Source organism: Oreochromis aureus, linkage group 7 (genome assembly GCF_013358895.1).
Source record: "Oreochromis aureus strain Israel breed Guangdong linkage group 7, ZZ_aureus, whole genome shotgun sequence".
In the NCBI taxonomy this organism is placed as follows: Eukaryota; Metazoa; Chordata; class Actinopteri; order Cichliformes; family Cichlidae; genus Oreochromis; species Oreochromis aureus.
Window position 1 is genome coordinate 30132825 of NC_052948.1, and position 9987 is coordinate 30142811.

The 9987-nt window shown below is 41.7% G+C and overlaps 1 long non-coding RNA gene across 1 annotated transcript; it reads left to right on the plus strand.

The window, feature by feature from the left end:
- Positions 1-5015: 5015 nt before the first annotated feature.
- On the plus strand, positions 5016-9697 carry LOC120441195. Its single transcript, XR_005613869.1, has 2 exons — positions 5016-5165; positions 6811-9697. It is a non-coding gene; the product is annotated as an uncharacterized LOC120441195 (long non-coding RNA).
- The last annotated feature ends 290 nt before the right edge of the window (positions 9698-9987 follow it).

Genomic DNA, 9987 nt, shown 5'->3' on the forward strand with positions numbered 1-9987 from the left:
TTTGTGTCTTTTTCATTCTAGCTGAAGTCCGGGACAAACTGCATTCCTTTTCAGCTCAATACAAAACGCGTAATATTTTCTCTCAATACAGGACGATTCCGTTTTTTACGGGACGGTTGGCAACTCTACTAACTAACCTTATGAATAAAATAAACTTCACTATCAGTAACATCATAGCACCCACCCAGCTGTAAACTCCGTCATGCTAGCTAGCACGCAGTATGAGTTATTGTAACTGACGGTAAAAAGTCAGCACAACGAAAATAAACTACACCTAAACTTGGTTTATATCTGACTCAGATAGACTGCAGGTCATAACTTCTTACCTGAAGTTCAGTTCACCTGACACTCGGACCGGCGGCCGCCTCGGGTCTCTCAGGGTTCGCCAGGGGCCAGGGTCGCCCAGGGTTGCCGACCCCTGCACTAGAGAAATCAAAGAACATGATTCTCACAGTGCTCCCAGAGGTCTCCAGGTGAGAGAGGGAACGATGCAGGAGGTGAATGACAGCATCATCCGCTCCAATGCCAGGCTGGTAGGCAAACTGAAGTGGGTCCAGTGATGAGCTCACCAGGCACCGAAGCTGAGCCAGGACCAGTTGCTCCAACTGTAGCTGTTGAGGTCCTTGGGATGTGGAGTCTTTGGCACTGGTACAACACAGGAGGTTTTCCAGAGCTGTGGGACTCTCCCCAGCCTCAGGTTCAGGTTGAAGATGCGCTCCATCACCCCACACAGTTGGTCTGCACAGGACCTGATAACCCTTGAGCTGATGCCATCTGGACCCACTGCCTTCTTGGCTTTAATCCTACTCAGTTCTCTCCTAACCTGGGTGGTTGAGAGAGACAGGCTGGAGCCTTGTGTTGAATGTGTATTGGATGCTGTTGTTGGTGGTGGTCAAAGGAGCTTGTAAAGAAAAGCGTCTGGACTTCTTTAAGTTGCTTGAAGACTTTTCACCTCTCATCCGAGAAGCTTCTTCAGTTCTAAGGTCAAATGGTGGGGAGTCCCAGATTTAAACCTAGTGGGAGTATCCCCCCAAAGAAGGACAAAAGGACCCCCTGATGATCCTCTAATCGCCTGAGCCAAGGTGTGAAAATGGGTGTGGGTCCCAATCAGCCAGGGTTTCGGGTGAGCTCATTGTGAAACCTGGCCCCACCTTATCATGCGAATTCCTGAGGTCAGATGGCCCAGGATGTGAGTGGGCGTTAAGGCGTCTGGGGAGGGAACTCAAAACTGGATTATAGATGGCAGACAGTTGGTGTCGTAAACCACCGCCTCTGTTCAAAGATGGTCGCTCACAGTGGACATAGATGGCCTCTTTCACTCCTCTTTCAAACCATCTGTCCTCTCTGTCCTCTCGGGGTGGCCTGGGGGGGCACAGGCCCCCCCCCAACCAGACTGGCCACCCCAGGTGCCACCCCGAAGCCAAAACAATAAAATCCAATGAAAAATCAAATGTAAGATTATGTTTTCACAGTGAAGCTCAGATATCCGAGTGTAAGTGAATGCAGCATCGGCTTCTGCGCTATGAGCATCGTGTTAGCAAAGGTAGGAGAGCCAAGCAAGAAAGAGGCACCGCAGAAAAAAGTTTTTCGGCGAAAGATTAACAGTTTAACATAGCTGGACTGGCCATCAAGCATGGCGGAGCTTCCACAGCGGCTAGCAGGTGGATGCGTGAAGGGGAGGCAGGAGGAGGAGAGACCCGAGGCGGCCGCCGGTCCCAGTGTCAGGTGAACTGAACTTCAGGTAAGAAGTTATGACCTGCAGTCTATCTGGGTCAGATAAAAACCAAGTTTAGGTGGAGTTTATTTTCGTTGTGCTGACTTTTTACAGTCAGTTACAATAACTCATACTGCGTGCTAGCTAGCATGACACAGTTTCTATACAGCTGGGTGGGTGCTATGATGTTACTGATAGTGAACTTTATTTTATTCATAAGTTTAGTTAGTAGAGTTGCCAACCGCTCCTTAAAAAATGGAATGGTCCCTCATTCAGAGAAAATATTACAGGTTTTGTATTGAGCTGAGAAGAGACGCAGTTTGTCCCGGACTTTAGCTATAATGAAAAAAGACACAAAGCTGGGGTTATTCCGCATCTTTATGCTGCACAGCTGCCTCTTCTTCTCTCATTCTCTCCCCTCCCTCTCCTGTTGCTACTTCAATCATGAAACTGATCAATGATCAGCTGATTGGCTTTTCTCTCTTGTTTGTTTATCGCCCACTTTGCACCAGAAAGAGGAAACTAGCGGATGTCGCGCTAAACAACAGCAGCACGTTTAAGCTTGATCAGCTGTTGTTAGAATTTATTTAATATTAATTTCTAGTATCAGCTGATGTTTGCTGGAGCCACAGCTGTAAAGCTGCTGGTCATGATATCGGTTTGGATATGTGGTGAGAGGGAAACATGAAGATGAAACCAGGAGATGTCCTTACTGAATCATCAGAGCTGAGCAGATGATGGAGAAACAGGTTTACCTTGTAGGTGACAAGAATGAGTTGAGGGGAAGTTATGAACTGTTTCTGAGAGACAAATAACACCAGGATCCTTTTCTAAGTAGCTGACAGCTGGTAACTGTGCAGGGGCGCCGCGGGTCTAGCAAAGTTATGCCAGGGGGCCAGGTGGGGCATTAACAGGGAAAGGTGGGCACAAAGAAATACTTTTCTTTCTTATTCTCATTTAAAATATCTAGCTTTTATTAAATAATTATCTGAATCTTGCGAACAAAGTTTTTATCTGATGTAAAATTGATAGAAATCATACATATACCAACACGACAGTGTACATCACTGTCACCACAGCATTTGTTTTCATTCAAAGGCTTTATAGCTTTAATACCTGGTGGGCCGGTCTCTAGTCAAAATGCCCGATTTTTCGTTCCAGTCCAGCCTGCAGGTTAATACTGGCAGTGTCACCATGCCAGCTGACTGTATTTTATCATCAGCCAGTGTTGTTCTTTATACATCAATATTACCAAAGTTTATCACAAGGCAGCATAGAAAGTATTTACTTGCTTTCAGGTTTCATTTAAATGTTAGTCTTTTCATTTGTTTCCCCACTTTTTTCCTGTTTCAAAATCAAACACCAGTTTGTGAGAAGATTATCTTCTTTTTTTAATAGGCAGATAAAGTTTTGCATTGGCTAATTTGCCAATTGTATAAAAATGTTCGTATTTTAATATTTAAAAATGTTTTTGCCCAAAACATACGTGCACTATATGTCAGTAAAAATACTATGCAAATATTGCTGCACCGTAGTGGTTAAAACCTCATTCTAATAAGAGTCAAAAGCAAATTCAGTTATTAGGTTTATAGGGTTATTGAATGATGGTTAACTGTTGGTAGAATTTTTTTAACATTATCTGGCAATTACATCTGCCACCCTTCTCCAAATCTGTGCCCCTACCTGGCCCCCCCAACAAAAATTTTCTAGACACGCCACTGCTCTGCTCAAGCACATCCATCACATTAAATAAAGTTCTGTTTAATGAAAGTTCATATCTGGCCTTTATGCTCTCGACAAAACGGTGAATTCTAATAAATCTTTTGATACACTGCTAGTATTAAGTAGTAAAGTTCGTTATTAAAATTCTGTCATTACTAAAATATATTAATAAATTCATTTGGTGGTGAGAAATAATCGACTGTGCAGTATTTATTTTTATGCATGCGGTATTGCAATGTATTTATAGATACTAATTAAGAGTCGTTCGTAGCAGGGGGTATGCGGCTGAGGGTGACATGTCTCAAGGGGTACGTGGCTGGAAAAAGTTTGGGAAGCACTGTTTTAAAGTAGAGGCTTTAAAACCAAGTAAGCACAAACATCGCTAATGTCACATAACTCTGCCGACATGTGGCCAACAGTCATGTTTTAATGTTCTTCATTATTAAACATTTGCACATAAATAAGTTACATAATATTCAGTACTTACTTTTAAAAGTTTACCCTTTGGCCGCTCCGCTTCCACCGTTTTTTTCGGCAAAATTATCCACACCCACCGCCGCGCTATGAATTGTGGGATAGGTTGGGCCACGAAGTCTACACCGCCACATCCTTAAAATTCAGGGAAATGAAGGATGGATTTGAGGGCCGCATGTCGAGCAGCCTTCGAATAGAGATTGAAAATGTGACGTCATTGAGGGGTAAAACCGCAAAGGATTGTGGGAACCCAAGGCAAGAGGTACTAGCGCATGCAGGCTTTCAATTGAAATAAGTTACACAGCGATAAAAGAAACAAAAATGCCAAGAACCTGTTGTATTATTAACTGCACAAGCCGGGCGACGACAGCCGCATGAAGTCGACGGAAATGCGTTTGGTTTTATCGGATTCATCAGATTTTTGTCTCAGTGATTGCCCAGTACGATTACAGCATACAATATTATTATCACTGCTACATTTCTGTAATGCATACCATATATTCTTTGCACTACTAATTAATTACCGTGAGCTAAAAGGTCCTATTTATAAACGGTTCACGAATGTGTATTTATGAAGACGATTTGTGAGACAGGTAAACTTACCGTTAGCGTATACGATGGTCTTGTGCTCAACACGGTGCATTTCTAGGTCCTGTACCCATCCGTCCGTGAACTGCACCTGGGCCTGTTGCAGTGACCTGAAGTTACTAAAAACGTCATGAGTGTATGCACTCACTCCAAGAACCATGTAATTATAAATCTGAGCGTGGTTAAAGTTGGGCAGCACGCTGATGTCTTTTGTCCAGTCTGTGTGCTCGTAAGGGTCTAACCCTTTCACTCCTTTGATTTTTTCCAAGTACCTTTTCTTTGCCTTTTCCTCGAGTCTGTCTTTATGTAACCGGCATTGTTCTCCTTCGTTTTGTACATTATTTTTGGAGAGAAAAGAAAAAGCAAGACGGTATTGGAACGTGAGAAAACGTTTTGCGGTGCTGCAAATGCTTGCATTTGATGCGGTAATTTAAATGTCCTGCCTTCACCTCCCGGCATGCAATGCGCGAAAGTCACGTGGTCTGTCAATCTCTATTGGGACAGCCTTCGTCGCGTCGCTGTGACGCAATCGGCCTTAAAATGCGGTCTTTAAGGCTGCAGACCCTGAATTGGGATACAGCCTGAGTGAGGACACCTCAGCTGCTCGGACATTTTGAAGAGTGACTTGTCGGAGCTGCTCAGACTCTCAGCTTCTGCAGACCAAAAGGTGAGAATCCGCTTGTTATGTCATAGTGATTGTAGCAGGTAGGAGAGAGAGGCTGGAGAGACAGAGAGCTAAAGAAGGAAAGAGGACTCTGAAAGGGAAACTAAGCATTAACAATGTTTTTTGTTTTTTTTTAGTATTTAGTTTTTTAAAAACGTTTTTCCCGAAGTGTTTTCAGAGACTGAAGATAGTTTCATAACAGATGTATTCATCTGTACCGGGAATGAGTTTGATCTGCGCCATCACAGCAGGACCGTTAGAAACCGCGCACGTCCAGATGGAGAAAGCATGTGAGAACAGGAAGTGACTGAAACTCAGACATCCTGATTTCACTGACTGCAGGGAGAAAATATTGAGGGGACCATTAAAGGCATTTATTGAATGTAGAGCTGAGTCCAGCTGTAAAAAGTACATGTGTATTTTACCTTGAGTATTTTAGTTTGATACAGTTTTCTTTCAGAGGGAGGTCTGGTACTTTTTACAGCACCACATGAGTTTCTGTCACAGCTGCAGATACTCCACAGAGACAGAGTCGCATATCTGACACTGAGTCTCTGTTGGGCAGGAAAAGACTCCATGTTTGTTTGTGAGTTTTCCTCAGAGCAGGTACACACAGAGAAACATGTCCAGGATCTGTATTCACAAACTGTCTTCATAAAAGTTTCTCTGAAATTCTCATAAAAAATGTTAACAGACCTCCTCAGGCGAAAACCTGCTAGGAGTAATAATGAGGATGAATTTAAGAGTGTGAGGGGTGTTTGTTAGACAAGAAAATGGTGGAAAGACAAACTGTGTGGTGCTGAAGAACAGCACAACAACACTTTTTACTTCCTCCATCTGAGGAAGTAGAAATTAATAAGTTTGAATTCAGACATCACTGAAGTTTATTTTAATCCACGAGAAAACCACTGCCTTTGTTCTTTATCTGAACATATGTGACCTTTTATGATTCCATCTTTATTACACTGTTTTTACAAATGCAACACTTCATGTTCCTGTTTCAAACAAAAGCGCTCTGCTTTATTGGACAGAACACCATTTATTAATCATGCTTTTATTGTTAAACACTGCAGCAACTCAATGTAAAAATACCAAGCAAAAACTCTGATCTATAGTAACAAAAATACAATATTGATCCCTGGCTGAGATTTCATGCTTTGAAAGCTTGTAACTCCTTCATGATAACAGACGACCACTGGAAAAGAAATGGAAAAACCCACCAAAACTATTAAATATAAAAAAATTAAACACCTGTCATCATGTGAGTTTATCACTGTACATATAGCTCTTTAGTTTGTAGAGCAGAGATATTTATTCTGTCCTTTTTCACTAAGACCACATTTTTTTATTATGCAGTCACACATTTATAAAGCTTCATATCTACCAACGGGGTCGTCCTAGCAGTTTTAAAGTTTCATCCCTTCCTGCTCAGAGTCTCTAAAGCTGGGGGTCCTGACTGATGTTCATTAGGAGGTCTGAGAGGATTTACAGGATGAATACAGGATGTGATCTTTAGTCTGTGACACGACATTAAAGAGCTGAGAGTGAGTTTTAATCTGAACATGTGTGCGAGACACTCGGTCTGTTCTGCTGCTGTTCACTTTGTTCATGTCAGAATTGTCTGACGTGTCTCTGTTTGTGTCCACAGAGTCTCTCTGACCTCAGTTTGATTTACAATCCAAAGCAAAAGGTCAGAGGTCAAGTGGCTCATCAGACTGTGCAGAGGAAACCTTTCTACACATCACAAAGGAAAATCTATAAAATGGCACAGAGTTCATTATATTTAATGAACAAGCTTAGAACAAATGCCTTTTTATTCATCCAACACTTTGACAGGAATGAATCACGGATGAGACAGATCGTGAGAAAGTTTCAGAGCATTTCTAATGAAGTAAAAGAAATGCAAGGAAAAACTGACAAAGCAAGAAAAGCGGGAGCTGTTACTGGAGGAATCGGAACAGGAGCCATCTTAGGTGCGCTCATGTTAACTCCATTCACTGGAGGACTGAGTTTAGCTGTAGCTGGTGTTGGAGCTGCTACTGCTGTTGGAGGTGGAGCTACTGTTGTTGGATCCAACATAACAAAAATGTGGTCAGAGAGTAGACGTGCAGAGGAAGTAGAAATGTGGGGAGAAGAATTTATGGCAAAAGTTGAACCAATGAAGAAGAATCTGGAGGCCGTAAAGATGACGTGTGAAGACTTGGAGAAAAAAACAGCTGAAGCTCAGGCTGAAAACACTGTGACTGATGTGGAGGAACTTCAGAGGACCCTCAGACGAGTGTCTCGCCTAAAAGAGATGAGTTCAGGACTTCTGGTTGAAACTAACATCTTGCTGGCCTTTGTGGGTGGGCTGGTAAAGCTCATCAAGCAAATCTTCAGACTCACTGCTACCCCTGAAGAGGATAAAAAGTTAAGCGATGCCATTATCAACTCGGCTGATCAGAGTCAGAAGATCATTGAGGGATTTGATAACATGAGAACAGAACTGAGAAAGTTTACAAGAAATGAAAGAAAGTAGAAAAGTCACCTCCACCCCTCCTCCTCCACCCTGTGAGCCTGTACTGTTCACACTAACAAATAATGTTTTATGAATAAAGGATCATCAGACTGTGACCTGGACTGTATGAAGGACTTGTGTAGTTTCAGTCTGAAGCTTCCCCATGTCCTCCGTTCACAGACTGGATGTTGTTGTATATCCATGTAAAGCTGACCCACAGCAGCATGATGTCACAGAAGGTAACAGAGGTCATATGAAGAGGGTCCATGTTCTCTGCTGATTTCCAACATTTGACTGTTTTTACTCCACATTTACCTGAACTCTGAGAGACTCGCTGACTTAATTTGTCCTGGCTGGAAAATGTTTTTCATTCATGAGCTAAAAAGATGATTTTATTAATTTGGACAAACTGATTATAAAATAAACCTGAGAAACTTCTTGAGCCCAGAAATGATTTCTAATTCTAACAGAAGTTAACAATTTCAAAGCTGGAGAAACTTGTGAAATTTTCTACACAGGTGTTTCACAAAGAGCCTCTGAGTGTTTCATGTGTTTTGTTCTGATGAACGTTTTTATTGTGAACTCAAAATAAACTAAAACTAGGTGAGGAATAAAGTAGTTCATTGAAATACAATTCAAACTGAAGACAACTTCAATAATTTTGTGTTTTATCATTATCCAATCCTATATTTTGAGATTGACATGAACAAAAAAACCCAAAACAAAACAAAACAACCTTTATTTGTCACATACACAATTATACAGAGTACAACATGTAGTGAAATTCTTGTGTCCTAGCTGCGGATAGGCTGCAGACATGGCCGCGCCATTCCAGGGCTTGGTTTTAGCATTGGGGGGGGGGTTCAGCCGGGACCCGTGCTAGATACCGGGTGGGAATTGAACTTGTTAGGCCTGCTCCAAAGGTGTGTAGTCTTACCACTACGCTATCCAGCTGCCGCAAAAATATGATAGGTGCATTACATGTTTCAGTGATTCAGTTATCTCCCACATACACATTTTTTTCAGATATCTGCAGATCAGACATTTTCTCCAATTTCAGAAACAAAACTTTCCGGTGGCACCAACTTCAAGTTGAGGGGATATGCTCCTTACTCTAGCTCCAACACGTAAAGGGTTTATTTCTCTTATATATGACAAACAGGTGAGCATGAAAGGTTCTTCAGTGGGTCCGATTATAACGGCCTGGGAACAAGATTTAAATTAGTCAGTGTCTGCAGAGACTTAATGCTCAAGTTAGTTAATTCTACATCCTTATGTGCCCGCCACTGTCTTTTACAATTTAAGGTTGTACATAGGTTCCACAAAGTCAAATTATCTCGTATTTATCAGAATGCAGACCCCTCCTGTGATAAACGTGGGAGTGAGGAGGCTTCCCTCATCCATATGTTCTGGACATGTCCTAGCCTTGAAGGGTTTTGGAGAGACATATTTCAAACCTTGTCCCTAATTCTTGGATACCATATGGATCCTAATACATTAGTTGCAATTTTTGGTACCACTGGGGAGTCTGATGCACGGTTGAGCTCGTCACAGCGTTGCACACTGTCTTTCGTTCCCCTTGTGGCTAGGCGTGCAGTCCTACTAAGATGGAGGGGTGCTCCTTTGCCTACCCATGCTTAGTGGCTGAGGGACCTTATGTGCTACTTGAGGTGGAAAAGATCCATTATTTGATTAGTAATACCAGTGGTAAGTTTTACAAGGTGTGGGGGGAATTCCTGAAATACCTTTCCAGCCTTCAGGCTGTAAACCTGACTTCAATCATTACTCAGTAACCCCCCCTTTTTTTTCTGTTTGCTTGTTTGTTTGTTTAAACCTGGCTTGAGGGACAGGGCTGTTGTGTGGAATGAGTAGGGGGTAAGCAATTAAAAGATATGTGAATGTGTCATTAATCTGTATTCTATTCTGTCAGCTTAAGCAATCATTGTGAAACCTACTTGCTTATTGTATAATAATTTGGTGTGTATCTCTTTTTCTTTGTTGTTCCAATCTAATAAAAATATCTCTGAGAAAAATATAATTTTGTATAATATTTTATTCTTATTAAAAAACCAAAAAAGTCTTTTTACAGCCCGAGGAGACTTTAATGCATCGTTTTCTTAATATTTTAAATAAAAGTGGGTTTTTTTTGTAAAACCTGAGCTGAACTTCTTAAATCTGTGTTTGTCCATTAAAACCAGAAGTGACAAAAATACAGACTTTCAGTACTTAAGTAGAAGTACAAATACCTGGGTTTAAAAATACTCCAGTAAAAGCTAAAGTACTGAAGCAACTTCTTTACTCAAGTTAAGTTTACTCCTGGGTTTTACT